General features: G+C 49.3%; 1 protein-coding gene across 1 annotated transcript in view; it reads right to left on the bottom strand.

The window, feature by feature from the left end:
- Positions 1-13714, bottom strand: part of LOC144483447 (NACHT, LRR and PYD domains-containing protein 3-like) — a 117466-nt gene extending 103752 nt beyond the window's left edge. Inside the window, exons 1-2 of the mRNA XM_078202132.1 lie at positions 13612-13714; positions 11179-11344 (exon numbers count right to left, since the gene is read on the bottom strand). The gene's annotated coding sequence lies outside the window, so the exon portion shown is untranslated. The remainder of the gene's footprint in view (positions 1-11178; positions 11345-13611) is intronic.
- Positions 13715-15831: the final 2117 nt, after the last annotated feature.

A 15831-nucleotide genomic window follows, 5' to 3' on the forward strand; every position in this document is an offset into this window, starting at 1 on the left:
GGCTCCCTGGCGCTGTGAGACCGCAGCACCAACCACTGAGCCACCGCGCCGCCCACAATGTAACTGACCGTCCCCGCTCTGTTAATATGATACAAAGACAGGCTGTATTTACACAGGAAACCGCCATTTTAATCCTCAAGCTGAATGTTGTTGGAGTTGAAACTTTTTCTGGGCCGTTAATTCCTCCCCGTGATTCACAAACCCGGAAATACCCGGATACGCAGCGACAAACGGCAGTGCGCCTGCGCGCAATAGGAAGCGGGCCGCACCCTCCCGGAGTGAAGTTGGCGCAGGCGCACTCGGGGCGTCGAGGGCTGGTTTCCGGCGATTGGTCAGCTCCCGGTCACGTGCTGTGAGCGGGCAGTGACTTCAGACCCCCCTCTCCAGCCGCGCGCAGAAACCGTTAACGGCCGCGCCACGTGACCGCGAGCCGCTCTGAGTGGGCGGGACCTCACCGCACCCTCATTCCCCATTGGTGCGTTCTGCTGTCCGTCAAATGAACACAGCCAATAGGAAGCCGCTCCAGCAGAATGATTGGCAGCCAGTGCGGGGCGCACTCGGGCAGCTTGTGATGAAGCAGCGACTCGCTGCCACTGGGGACAATCCCAGTCGGCGAGAGTCGGCGCCGCTGAAGCGGCGACTTTTTCTCTTATTTAATTCCTGACCGTGACTCAAAGATTCGGTGTGAAGCCGCTGGGAAAGCCCCGCACACGCAGTGAGAAACGGCGCGGCGCCTGAACTCCGCACTCGAGACGGCGGCGGCTGATTGTCCCGCTCGCCGATTGGCCAGATCCAGGTCACGTGCCGTGCGTCGGCAGTGACGTCAGAACGCCCCCTCCAGCCGCGCGCCGAAACCGTTGAACGGCCGCTTCCAGCCACGTCACTGAGTGGGCGGCACCTCATTGCGTCATCATTCAGATTTACATACAGCAGGGAAACAGGCCCTTCAGCCCAACTTGTCCAGGCTGCCCCTGTTTTTAAACCCCTAAACTCGTCCCAATTGCCCACATTTGGCCCATATCCCTCTAGACCCATCTAACCAAATGCTTTTTAAAAGACAAAATTGTCCCCACCTCTACTACTCCCTCTGGCAGCTGAATATTCCAGGGTACAAGTGTTTTAGGCGAGACAGAGGAGGGGCCAAAAGAGGTGGGGGAGTAGCGGTATTGGTTGGAGAGCATATTACAGCAGTGCAGAGGGAGGACAATTCGGAGGAGTCGTGTAGCGAGTCACTCTGGGTGGAGCTTAGAAACAGGAAAGGCGCAGTCACTATGTTGGGGGTGTACTACAGGCCCCCCAACAGCCCAAGGGAAGTGGAAGAATGGATATGTCAGGAGATACTGGATAGGTGCAGGAAATATAGGGTTGTTGTAGTGGGAGACTTCAATTTCCCTGGTATAGACTGGAAATCGCTGAGGGCAGGGACTCTGGATGGTGAGGCATTTGTAAAATGTGTACAGGAGGGTTCGTTGGAACAATATGTGGACAGCCCAACTAGAGAGGGGGCTATACTGGACCTGGTGCTGGGGAATGAGCCCGGTCAGGTCTTCAAAGTTTTGGTTGGGGAACATGTGGCAAATAGTGACCACAATTCTGTTAGCTTTAGGATAGTGATGGAAAAGGATGAGTGGTGTCCCAAGGGTAAGGTGTTGGATTGGGGGAAGGCTAACTTTAGTGGGATCAGGCAGAAATTGGCAGCTCTTGATTGGGAGAGGCTGTTTGAGGGTAAATCCACATCTGGTATGTGGCAGTCTTTTAAGGAACGGTTGTTAGGGCTACAGGACAAGCATGTGCCTGTAAAAAAGAAGGATAGGAAGGGTAGGATTAGAGAACCGTGGATAACCAGGGAAATTGAGGGACTGGTCAAAAGGAAAAGAGAGGCGTATGTTAGGTCCAAGCAGCTAAAAACGGAGGGAGCTCTGGAGGAGTATAATGAAAGTAGGAAAATACTCAAACGGGGAATTAGAAGAGCAAAAAGGGGTCACGAAATGTTCTTGGCAGACAGGATTAAGGAGAATCCCAAGGCATTTTATTCATACGTTAGGAACAAAAGGGTTGTTAGGGAAAAAATCGGACCTCTCGGGGACAAAAGTGGGGACTTATGCTTGGAGCCCAAAGAGGTAGGGGAGATCCTAAATGAATACTTTGCGTCGGTATTCACTAAGGAGAGGGATGTGTTGACTGGGAGTGTCTCGGAGGGGAGTGTTGAACCGTTGGAGAAAATCTCCATTACAAAGGAGGAAGTGTTAGGTTTGTTAGAGAATATAAAGACTGACAAATCCCCAGGGCCTGATGGAATCTATCCAAGGCTGCTCAGGGAGACGAGAGGTGAAATCGTTGGGCCTCTGACGCAAATCTTTGTCTCGTCACTGGACACAGGTGAGGTCCCAGAGGATTGGAGGATAGCCAATGTGGTCCCGTTATTTAAGAAGGGTAGGAAGGATAACCCGGGTAATTATAGGCCGGTGAGCTTGACGTCCGTGGTGGGGAAGTTGTTGGAGAAGATTCTTAAAGATAGGATGTATGCGCATTTAGAAAGGAATAAACTCATTAACGATAGTCAACATGGTTTTGTGAGAGGGAGGTCATGCCTCACGAACCTGGTGGTGTTTTTTGAAGAAGTGACCAAAATGGTTGACGAAGGAAGGGCCGTGGATGTTGTCTATATGGACTTTAGTAAAGCGTTTGACAAAGTCCCTCATGGTAGGCTAGTGAAAAAGGTTGGATCCCATGGGATAAAGGGGGAGGTGGCTAGATGGGTGGAGAACTGGCTTGGTCATAGAAGACAGAGGGTGGTAGTGGAAGGGTCTTTTTCCGGCTGGAGGCCTGTGACTAGTGGTGTACCGCAGGGCTCTGTATTGGGACCTCTGCTGTTTGTGATTTATATAAATGATCTGGAAGAAGGAGTAACTGGGGTGATCAGTAAGTTTGCGGACGACACAAAACTGGCAGGACTTGCAGATAGTGAGGAACATTGTCAGAGGCTTCAGAAGGATATAGATAGGCTGGAAATTTGGGCAAGGAAATGGCAGATGGAGTTCAATCCTGATAAATGCGAAGTGATGCATTTTGGTGGGAATAATGTAGGGAGGAGCTACACGATAAATGGAAGAACCATAAAGGGTGTAGAGACGCAGAGGGACCTGGGTGTGCAAGTCCACAGATCTTTGAAGGTGACGTCACAGGTGGAGAAGGTGGTGAAGAAGGCATATGGCATGCTTGCCTTTATAGGACGGGGCATAGAGTATAAAAGTTGGGGTCTGATGTTGCAGATGTATAGAACGTTGGTTCGGCTGCATTTGGAATACTGCGTCCAGTTCTGGTCGCCACACTACCAGAAGGACGTGGAGGCTTTGGAGAGAGTACAGAGGAGGTTTACCAGGATGTTGCCTGGTATGGAGGGGCTTGGTTATGAGGAGAGATTGGGGAAACTGGGGTTGTTCTCCTTGGAAAGACGGAGGATGAGGGGAGACTTAATAGAGGTGTATAAAATTATGAAAGGCATAGATAGGGTGAACGGTGGGAAGCTTTTCCCCAGGTCGTTGTGACGTTCACGAGGGGTCATAGGTTCAAGGTGAAGGGGGGGGAGATTTAACACATATCAGAAGGACATATTTCACACAGAGGGTCGTGGGGGCCTGGAATGTGTTGCTGGGCAAGGTGGTGGAGGCGGACACACTGGGAACGTTTAAGACTTATCTAGACAGCTATATGAACGGAGTGGGAATGGAGGGATACAAAAGAGTGGTCGAGTTTGGACCAGGGAGCGGCGCGGGCTAATTGTTCCTGGTTTCTCGTTTCAAGGCTTCATTCTATGATCATCTTGCTGGTGCCAGTACAGAGTGAGACTGCGGATAGTTGGGAACCTGTCTCGGGGGCAGGGAATTCATATGGTGTTCGTGGAAGTGGAAATGACTAGGGTTGGGAAGCATTTTCCGATCGGGGCCATTGTGATCTCCTGGACTCGTTTCGATCGCCTCAGGGGGTCGGAGAGGAATTTCCCTGATTTTTTTTCCCCATATTGGCCCTGGGGTTTTTCACTCTGGGTTTTCGCCTCTCCCTGGAGATCACATGGTCTGGAATGGGGGGGTGGGGGTAAGTTAATAGGTTGTAATGAACAAAGCATCGTAGCTGTGAGGGACAGCTCGGTGGATAGGATATTAGGATGTAGATAGGCTGGAAAATTGGGCGGGGATCCTGGATTCAGGATTCAATCCTGGACCGGGGAGCGGCGCGGGCTTGGAGGGCCGAAGGGCCTGTTCCTGTGCTGTATTGTTCTTTGTTCTTTGTTGTGTGTGAAATAATTGCCCCTCTCAACTTCGACCTCTGCCCTCGAAGGTTGAGACTCCCCGACCTTTGGGAAAAGACATGAACTATCCAGCTGTTCTGTGCATTCATTATTTTATAGACCTCGATAAGATCACCCCTCAGCCTCCTACGCTCCAAAGAAACAAGTCCCAGTCTATCCAACTCCTCCTTAGAACTCAATCCATCAAGTCCCGGTAGCATCCCAGTAAATCTTTACTGCACTCTTTCTAGTTTAATAATATCCTTTCTATAATAGGGTGACCGGAACTGTACAAAGTATCCCAAGTGTGGCCGTACCAATGTCTTGTACAACTTCAACAAGACTTCCCAACTCCTGTATTCAATGTTCTGACCGATGAAACCAAGCATGCCGAATGCCTCCTTCACCACTCTGTCCACCTGTGACTCCACTTTCAAGGAGCCATGAACCCATACCCGAGATCTCTTTGTTCTGTAACTCTCCCCAACACCCTACCATTAACTGAGTAAGTCCTGCCCTGGATCAATCTACCAAAATGCATGACCTCGCATTTGTCCAAATTAAACTCCATCTGCCATTCGTCAGCCCACTGGCCCAATTGATCAAGATCCCGTTGCAACCCGAGATAACCTTCTTCACTGTCCACTATGCCACCAATCTTGGTGTCATCTGCAAACTTACCAACCATGCCTCCTATATTCTCATCCAAATCATTAATATAAATGACAAATAACAGTGGACCCAGCACTGATCCCAGAGGACACCGCTGGTCACAGGCCTCCAGTTTGAAAAACAACCCTGGACAACCATCCACTGGCTTCTGTCATCAAGCCAATTTTGTATCCATTTAACTACCTCACCCTGGGGCCCATGATGGAGGTTGTGCAACAACCTGCCATGTGGTACCTTGTCAAAAGCCTCATTGATTCATTGCACAATCCATCACTGCACCCTCATTCTCCATTGGTGCATTCTGCTGTCCATCAGCTGAACACAGCCAATAGGAAGCCGCTCCAGCAGAATGATTGACAGCCAGTGTGGGTGGAGTCGGGCAGATTGTGATGAAGCAGCGACTCGCTGTGGATTCGCTGTCATTGGGGACAATCCCAGCCAGCAAGAGGCAGCAAGGGCGGCACCTTCCGTCCCCAAGCGCAGCATTCGCACCATCCCACTTTCTCTTCCATTTGGGCAGCACCACAAACAGCTTCTTGTTGTCTCTTCCATTGGCAGCACCCCCGGGTGCTCTTGGTGCTCCCGTTCCAGCACCTTTCCTCTTAATGATGGGGGAATGAGGCTCTCATAGCCCAGAATAAACATCCAGCAACACCGACAACTCCCAGCTTCCGCACACTTATCGCCGTAACTCCGGGTGCTTTCTACTCATCCTCCCTCTCTGGACAAGTTCCACTCCCTGCCTCATAACCGGATCATTCCGGGTGACTTTCTGCACCTGGTTAGCGGAACTTTATCTACTTGTCTGAAATATATTATCAAAGTACACCTGCAAATCGAGATACGGAGACCTCATAATTGACCCGAGCCCTCATAATTGACAAGGGACACATCAAATCGAGGGGAGGCGGGAGAGCAAATTGCTCAGGGAGGGAGCAAACAGAGTGAGCAAATTGTTCAGGGAAGGAGGAGAGAGAGAGAGAGAGAGAGAGCAAGTGGTTCAAGGAGGAGGGAGAGGAAGAGAAAGGAGAGAGAGAGAGAGGGAGGGCGCAACTGGTTCAGGGAAGGAGGAGGGAGATATAGAGGGAGAGAGAGGAAGAGATAGAATGAGAATTCAGGGAAGTGGAGAGACATATACTCAGGATGGGGCGGCACGGTAGCACAGTGGTTAGCACTGCTGCTTCACTGCTGCAGGGACCTGGGTTCGATTCCCGGCTTGGGTCACTGTCTGTGTGGAGTTTGCACATTCTCGTGTCTGTGTGGGTTTCCTCCGGGTGCTCCGGTTTCCTCCCACAGTCCAAAGATGTGCGGGTTAGGTTGATTGGCCATGCTAAAATTGACCCTTAGTGTCCTGAGATGCGTAGGTTAGAGGGAATAGTGGGTAAATGTGTCGGGATATGGGAGCAAGGCCTGGGTAGGAGTAAGGCCTGGGTGGGATTGTGGTCGGTGCAGACTTGATGGGCCGAATGGCCTGTTTCTGCACTGTCGGGTTTCTATGATTCTATGATTGATGATCTGTTTTCAGACTAGAATCTCCCAGTTATACTCAGTATTAATGCTGTGTGTATTCAGACTAGAATCTCCCAGATATTCTCAGTATTATAATGCTGTTTATTCAGACTAGAATCTCCCAGATATTCTCAGTATTATAATGCTGTTTATTCAGACTAGAATCTCCCAGATATTCTCAGTGTTATAATGCTGTTTATTCAGACTAGAATCACCCAGTTATACTCAGTATTGATGGTCTGTATTCAGACTAGAATCTCCCAGATATACTCAGTGTTGATGGACTGTATTCAGACCATCAATACTGAGTATATACTGGAATCACCCAGATTTTCTCAGTGCTGAGGCTGTTTCTTTTCAAACACTTTCTCACCGTTATTTGGTCAAAATTTCCTCTCGCGCACGCTCAGACAGCATGCTGACGCATGTGTGTTGAGTGGTCCCGCGCCCTGTTTCCAGTTTGATTCAGCACAGGCCCATTGCTGGTCATGACTGTCCCTGCGCATGCGAGAAGCCCAAGGGAGGAATTACGCTGCCCCCCTCCTCGTATCCATGGAGCCAGATGTCAATCAGCTGTCCCTCGCCAATAGAGAGCTCAGCCTCATTATGGTCACTGACTGATAGAAAGAAACCCAGTACGTTTGATGTATTACTGTCGCATGTATGAGCACACAGTGAAAAGTATTGTTTCTTGCGCAAGGTACAGACAAAGCATACCATTCATAGAGAAGGAAACGAGAGAGTTCAGAATGTGATGTGACAGTCATAGCTATTTTAGAGAAAGGAGAAGAGATGAAATAGTAGAGGGACTGAGAGAGAGAGCGTAAATGGTTCAACAACAGAGAGCAACTGGTTCAGGGAGGTGAGGGAGAACAAAATGGTTCAGGGAGGGAGGAGTGAGAGAGAGCAAATGCTTCAGGTAGGGAGGAGAAAGAGCAAATTAACATTCATCCAAGATGGTGCGACAGACTCCTTGCGAGCTGTGCGCAGCCTGCACTCTAATTCTACCTCTCACTCTCATTCTATGGTTCTAAAACTCTATTCGAACTCTTTTAAACTCTCCAGACTTTTGAATGAACCTACATTGTATCGAGTTGATTTTTCTCTGCACCCTAACTCTGGCTATAACACCCAACTCTCTACTTTCCTTCTCTGTGTATGGTATGCTTTGTCAGTATAGCACGCAAGAAATAATACTTCTCACTGTATACTAATACATGTGACAATAATCAATCAAATGGCTCAGGGAGGGAGGAGAGGGGGCAAATCGGGTGGCACAGTGGTTAGCACTACTGCCTCACTGCGCCAGGGACCCGGGTTCAATTCCTGGCTTGGGTGACTGTCCGTGAGGGGTCCACACTTTCTCCCATGTCTGTGTGGGTTTACTCGGGATGCTGCAGTTTCCTACCCTGGTCCGAAAGACATGATGGTCCAGTGCATTGGCCATGCTAAATTCTCCCTCAGTGTAGCCGCACAGGCACTGGAGCGTGGCAACTCAGGGATTTTCACAGTAACTTCATTGCAGTGTTAATGTAAGCCTACCTGTGACACTAATAAATCAACTTTAAACAGACGTGGGCCATTCAGAAGTGTTCTGGAATTCAACATGATCGCAGCATTACGATCCCACTTGATATTAACATCTGATAAGTCACGTCCAAAGATGGAACACGGCTTCACATATTTGAATAACATTTTGGCGAATGGGCAAGAGCTGGAGGCCAAGGTCTCCGCTCGCCTGAATAGCTGGATAGGACTGCTCTGAGTGCTATCTTACAGGGCGCGAGTTCTCATCATAAACCAGCTGATTGCCTCCATGCTGTGGTACCGGCTGGTCACTTCGACCCCTCCCCACCTTTGTCATAAACATCCAGAGAACACTCGTAGAGTTCTTCTGGGAGAAAAGACCGCACTGGGTCACTGCTGTGGTTCGGAGTCTCCTGCTGAGGGAGGGCGATCAGGCACTGGTGACCTTCCACCTTCAGACCCGGCAGGGATACCTCCTCGTTGAATCCCCTCCTCAATGGTGTGCCCTGGCGATGTAAGTCTTCCGCCAGGTGTGAAATTCCTCTCCCTCCTTCTGAAAGTCTGGGTCATGGTCACCTCGAGGTACATCTCTCCCCTGTCTGGAGTAGCAGCTGTCGTTCGGAAGCCGCTGCTGTGGAATCTGCTCCTCCACCAATACCATTTCAGTTGGCTGGCAGAGAGGAAGACTGACTGCTGTGTGACAGGGTAAAGGACGTGCTGGTGGTGGAGTGGACTGGATGACACCCCACGAGCTTGCTGAGTATGTGGTGGAGGACTTTCAGCTCATGGCCAATGGAATCTATGACCTGAGAACGGTCGTGCTCGGACACGACGTCACACGTGGTCTCGAGGAGACGCAACTGCGTGATGGGATCCCGTCTAAACGTATCTGCTCGGGCAGAACTTCACATTGACCCGAAACCCAGACCTCACTTCCTGGATCTGGCACCCCATAGTTTGAGCTGCCTTGCAGAAATGCCCTCCATGCCTTTTGCCACAGCACAAAGGGTTTCCGGTCTGGGCTGCTGCTGCACACCTTCCACTACTGTATCCTCACCCATCACCCGCACACGCCTTGGTTCGCCTTGCTGCTGTCTGGCGGCGGAGGTTCCCAGTGGAGGTCCCCCTCCGAAGGGATCCTCTTCCAATACATTGGGGACCTGGGGTTGGAGCTGGTGCACGCAGCGATACCACGCAACCGTAAATTGTACTGATTCACTGGCTCACAAGAAACCGGCCCTTCTTGGGATCTTGTGGAGTCCGTGGGCCACGTCTACATTCAATGTCTTCAGCTGCACTCCCTTTTGGTTCCCCCAAATAACTTTCATTGATGTTCTGTTTGCACTTCAGTCCCACGCTCCTGATCTACGGGCACCTGGTATGGAAGGGTAGGGGTGAGGAAGGCAGAGGACCTCCCTGTGAACCTGCTCCAGGGCCTGGCTAGATTGGCCATAATTAGGCCCAGGCAGACGGCAACCAAAATGATCGTCCCACACGACTGTCTTCCCCTCGACTGGAGCTACATACGTGGCAGGGTGTCCCTGGAGAGGGAGCATGCTTAGTCCACAAGCACCATTGAGGCCCGGCAGGGGCTGGCGTCCATTATCGATCCCTTTAATCACGTTTTGATTTGATATTTTAAGTTTCCTTTACACTTTGCTTTATTTTGTTTGGGGCAATTCCTGACTGTTTAATGGAGTCACTGCTTTTATTTTGTCCCTCAGTTTATCTGATTTATTTGGTTTGCCAATAGGATGAGTTCACCTGTGCGCTTGTTGGAAGGAAATTGGGAGCACAAACAATTCACACCAATGGTTTCTGTCCCTGGCTGTTACTCAGGGCCACCCAACTGATTTTACACTTTGATCTTCAAGAACTAAGGGTCATCTCTCACGACACTACTAATGCCCTCTCTGATATACACAAATTGTCCCACCACTGGCTCCCTGTTTTTTATCGTTGCTGCTTCCTCACTTCGTATCTCAATTTCTATCTTCCCTGCGTCTGTATCAGTGTGTCTCTCTCCAGCTCACTGTTCTTCCTCCTCTCCCTGACCCCCGTCTGTCTCAGTGTCGGTTCGCCCTGGTCTCTCTCTCCTTTCTGATTAACATATCTCATCGCCTCTGTCTATCTCCAGAATCTGCCTCACACGGACTGATCCCCTCGCCTGGCCCCCCACCCAGCTGCTTTCTCTCCACCGGTTGGTGTCCACACCTCTGCCTCTGGTACTGGGATCAGTCAGATCGTTACCCTGGCAACACAGGAAATCGCTCAGCAAAAATAACTGAAAACGGAAATAACAAAACCACCATCACACACCCTGTTGGAGAGAAATCAAAGGAAAGGAGACAAAATGGTTACCCGGCACACAAAATGGGCTCTGGAAAAAGACATTAAGAGGCACTGACTTTGGGCACAGACATTACATAAAGAGTTAAAACCTTTAGTGTTTAAATTACTGCAGGAAACAGGTCAGACCTTGAGGCACCTTAAACTCGAGATAAAAGCAGACCCAGAACAATGAGTTTGATGACGAGATCAGCCACTGATGAGGGACATAAATGCATAAATGTATATAACAAGATCAGCCATTGATAGAAGACATAACTGCAGATATGTATCTACTCTATGTATAACCATGTGTTAACTGTCGATGTCCGTACCTGTCGACTCAACTTGTAAAGATGTGCTAACGGCTAATGTCCACACTGTCTATTATCTAACAATGTGTAAAAGATGCTCAACTACCATTGTGTAGTTGAGAAGGTGAGTGCCTGTACTGCGGAGTGCCAGCGCTTCTCCCAAAGCTTTGTCTGAATAAAACTGTTTGTTGAACCTCCAAGTCTGACTCCGAAGTGGTGAATTTCCCACAACACACCCTCAGTTCAGTTCAGAGGAAGATTAACCGAGAACAGTCAACCAGTTCTGTTTAACAATGAAACTGCAATTCCAATATTGCGTGTTTTAAACACCAAAACGTGACACTGTCGGGCCTTGTGAAATTCAGGCGCGGTGTTTCACGAGACACAAACTGCTCCAACTTCATGGTACATCTCACAGCCTTACACTGGATAATTGTGCTTGGTGCTCACACACTCCATATCTCACTCAGCATTTCCAACCTCACTTTATCATCTTTTTGTACTTGCTACAGGACCAGAGTAAATGGAACTTCCTCTTACCTTCCTCTCCAGAAAATATATGGAAGCTGTTTGAATGTGAAGGGTTCTCTCGGGCTGGCGCTCTCACAATACTGTGCTGGTTCACCTCTTACAGTTCTTCAGGACACAATCCCTGCTGAATTGTAACTGTGGATTTTCACAATTAATCCAGCGTTCCCCCGGAGATCTGATTATGCCAAAAGAGAAAGAGAGTCAAATAGTGCCAGTGTGAATCAAAATGACAATTTAGCCACATACCCGACATCAAAAGATGCTGAAGCAGGAGTGTTGGAAATGTTTCAATTACAATATTACCATTCGACATATTAACGAAGTTCACAAAATATCTGATCTCACTGACTCCATCCTCCCCGGGTTACACACTGTCTGATCTCACTGACTCCATCCTCCCCGGGTTACACACTGTCTGATCTCACTGACTCCATCCTCCCCGGGTTACACACTGTCTGATCTCACTGACTCCATCCTCCCCGGGTTACACACTGTCTGATCTCACTGACTCCATCCTCCCCGGGTTACACACAGTCTGATCTCACTGACTCCATCCTCCCAGGGTTACACACTGTCTGATCTCACTGACTCCATCCTCCCCGGGTTACACACTGTCTGATCTCACTGACTCCATCCTCCCAGGGTTACACACTGTCTGATCTCACTGACTCCATCCTCCCCGGGTTACACACTGTCTGATCTCACTGACTCCATCCTCCCCGGGTTACACACTGTCTGATCTCACTGACTCCATCCTCCCCGGGTTACACACTGTCTGATGTTTTACTACTTTCCCCATTTTTCTGTCCCGGGTCTGTTCACATTTTGGGTGAAAAGCGGAAATTGGCTATTTGCTCTCCGAGCTGAGGATAGATGTACAGAAACAGCGTGTGTTTGAAAAGTGTAACAGTAACAGGAGGTATACTCAGTGTTATAATGCTGTGCCTATTCAGACTAGAATCACCCAGAAACACTCAGGTTTGATGCTGTCTGTATTCAGACTAGAATCACCCTGATATCCTCTGTAATAATGCTGTCTGTATTCAGACCAGAATCTGCACGGTGGCACAGTGGTTAGCACTGCTGCCGCACAGTGCCAGGAACCAGAGTTCAATTCCCAGCTTGGGTCACTGTCTGTATGTAGTTTGTACAATTCTCCCCATGTCCACGTGGGTTTACTCCGGGCGCTCCGGTTTCTTCCCACAATCCAAAGATGTGCGGGTGAGGTGCATTGGCCATGCTAAATTGAACATAGAACATTACAGCGCAGTCCAGGCCCTTCGGCCCTCGATGTTGCGCCGACCAGTGAAACCAATCTAAAGCCCATCTAACCTACACTATTCCAATGTCATCCATATGTTTATCCAATGACCATTTAAATGCCCTTAATGTTGGCAAGTCCACTACTGTTGCAGGCAGGGCATTCCACGCCCTCACTACTCAGAGTGAAGAACCTACCTCTGACATCTGTCCTATATCTCTCACCCCTCAATTTAAAGCTATGTCCCCTCGTGCTAGCTATCAAGAGCCGAGGAAAAAGGCTCTCACCATCCACCCTGTCTAATCCTCTGATCATCATGTATGCCTCTATTAAGTCACCTCTTAACCTTCTTCTCTCTAAAAAAAAACAACCTCAAGTCCCTCAGCCTTTCCTCATAAGACCTTCCCACCATACCAGGCAACATCCTGGTAAATCTCCTTTGCACCCTTGCCAATGCTTCCACATTCTTCCTAAAATGCGGCAACCAGAACTGTACGCAATACTCCAAGTGCGGCCGCACCAGAGTTTTGTACAGCTGCAACATGACCTCCTGGCTCCGAAACTCAATCCCTCTCCCAATAAAAGCTAACACTCCGTACGCCTTCTTAACAACCCTATCAACCTGGGTGCCAACATTCAGGGATCTATGCACATGGACACCGAGATCTCTTTGTTCAGCCACACTACCAAGTATCTTACCATTAGCCCAGTACTCTGTAATCCAGTTACAATTAAATTTACAATTGCAATTAAATTGCTCCTTAGTGTCAGAGGGACTGGCTTGTATAAATGCATGGGGTTGTGGGGATAGGGCCGGGGTGGGATAGTGGTCAGTGCAGACTCGATGGGCCAAATGGCCTCCTTCTGCACTGTAGGATTCTATGATTCTATAATTTATAATTATAATGAAACCGTGACCGGCCGCGCCACGTGACCGCGAGCCGCTCTCACTGAGTGGGCGGGACCTCACCGCACCCTCATTCCCCATTGGTGCGTTCTGCTGTCCGTCAAATGAACACAGCCAATAGGAAGCCGCTCCAGCAGAATGATTGGCAGCCAGTGCGCGGGCGCACTCGGGCAGCTTGTGATGAAGCAGCGACTCGCTGCCACTGGGGACAATCCCAGTCAGCGAGAGTCGGCGCCGCTGAAGCGGAGACTTTTTCTCTTATTTAATTCCTTACCGTGACTCAAAGATTCGGTGTGAAGCCGCTGGAAAAGCCCCGCACACGCAGTGAGAAACGGCGCGGCGCCTGAACTCCGCACTCGAGACGGCGGCGGCGGCGGATTGTCCCGCTCGCCGATTGGCCAGATCCAGGTCACGTGCTGTGCGTCGGCAGTGACGTCACAACGCCCCCTCCAGCCGCGCGCGGAAACCGTTTAACGGCCGCTTCCAGCCACGTCACTGAGTGGGCGGCGCCTCATTGCGTCATCATTCAGATTTACATACAGCAGGGAAACAGGCCCTTCAGCCCAACTTGTCCAGGCTGCCCCTGTTTTTAAACCCCTAAACTCGTCCCAATTGCCCACATTTGGCCCATATCCCTCTAGACCCATCTAACTAACTGCTTTTTAAAAGACAACATTGTCCCCACCTCTACTACTCCCTCTGGCAGCTCGTTCCAGACACTCACCACCCTCTGTGTGAAATAATTGCCCCTCTCACCTTCAACCTCTGCCCTCTAAGGTTTAGACTCCCCGACCTTGGGGAAAAGACATGAACTATCCAGCTGATCTGTGCCCCTCATTATTTTATAGACCTCGATAAGATCACCCCTCAGCCTCCGACGCTCCAAAGGAAAAAGTCCCAGTCTATCCAGCCTCTCCTTATAACTCAATCCATCAAGTCCCGGTAGCATCCCAGTAAATCTTTTCTGCACTCTTTCTCGTTTAATAATATCCTTTCTATAATAGGGTGACCGGAACTGTACACAGTATTCCAAGTGTGGCCTTACCAATGTCTTGTATAACTTCAACAAGACATCCCAACTCCTGTATTCAATGTTCTGACCAATGAAACCAGGCATGCCGAATGCCGCCTTCACCACTCTGACCACCTGTGACTCCACTTTTAAGGAGCCATGAACCCGTACCCCTAGATCTCTTTGTTCTGTAACTCTCCCCAACACCCTACCATTAACTGAGTAAGTCCTGCCCTGGATCAATCTACCAAAATGCATCACCTCGCATTTGTCCAAATTAAACTCCATCTGCCATTCGTCAGCCCACTGGCCCAATTGATCAAGATCTCATTGCAATCCGAGGTAACCTTCTTAACTGTCCACTATGCCACCAATCTTGGTGTCATCTGCAAACTTACCAACCATGCCTCCTATATTCTCATCCAAATCATTAATATAAATGACAAATAACAGTGGACCCAGCACTGATCCCAGAGGACACCGCTGGTCACAGGCCTCCAGTTTGAAAAACAACCCTGGACAACCATTCACTGGCTTCTGTCATCAAGCCAATTTTGTATCCATTTAACTACCTCACCCTGGGTCCCATGATGGAGGTTGTGCAACAACCTGCCATGTGGTACCTTGTCAAAAGCCTCATTGATTCATTGCACAATCCATCACTGCACCCTCATTCTCCATTGGTGCATTCTGCTGTCCATCAGCTGGACACAGCCAATAGGAAGCCGCTCCAGCAGAATGATTGACAGCCAGTGTGGGTGGAGTCGGGCAGATTGTGATGAAGCAGCGACTCGCTGTGGATTCGCTGCCATTGGGGACAATCACAGTAAGAAGTTTAACAACACCAGGTTAAAGTCCAACAGGTTTATTTGGTAGCAAAAGCCACACAAGCTTTCGAAGCTCTAAGCCCCTTCTTCAGGTGAGTGGGAATTCTGTTCACAAACAGAGCTTATAAAGACACAGACTCAATTTACATGAATAATGGTTGGAATGCGAATACTTACAGCTAATCCAGTCTTTAAGAAACAAAACAATTCGAATTAGACTTGATTAGTTGTAAGTATTCGCATTCCAACCATTATTCATGTAAATTGAGTCTGTGTCTTTATAAGCTCTGTGAACAGAATTCCCACTCACCTGAAGAAGGGGCTTAGAGCTTCGAAAGCTTGTGTGGCTTTTGCTACCAAATAAACCTGTTGGACTTTAACCTGGTGTTGTTAAACTTCTTACTGTGTTTACCCCAGTCAAACGCCGGCATCTCCACATCATTGGGGACATTCGCAGCCAGCAAGAGGCAGCAAGGGCAGCACCTTCCGTCCCCAAGCGCAGCATTCGCACCATCCCACTTTCTCTTCCATTTGGGCAGCACCACAAACAGCTTCTTGTTGTTTCTTCCATTGGCAGCACCCCCGGGTGCTCTTGGTGCTCCCGTTCCAGCACCTTTCCTCTTAATGATGGGGGAATGAGGCTCTCATAGCCCAG

Source organism: Mustelus asterias, unplaced genomic scaffold (assembly GCF_964213995.1).
Source record: "Mustelus asterias unplaced genomic scaffold, sMusAst1.hap1.1 HAP1_SCAFFOLD_69, whole genome shotgun sequence".
NCBI classification, from domain to species: domain Eukaryota; kingdom Metazoa; phylum Chordata; class Chondrichthyes; order Carcharhiniformes; family Triakidae; genus Mustelus; species Mustelus asterias.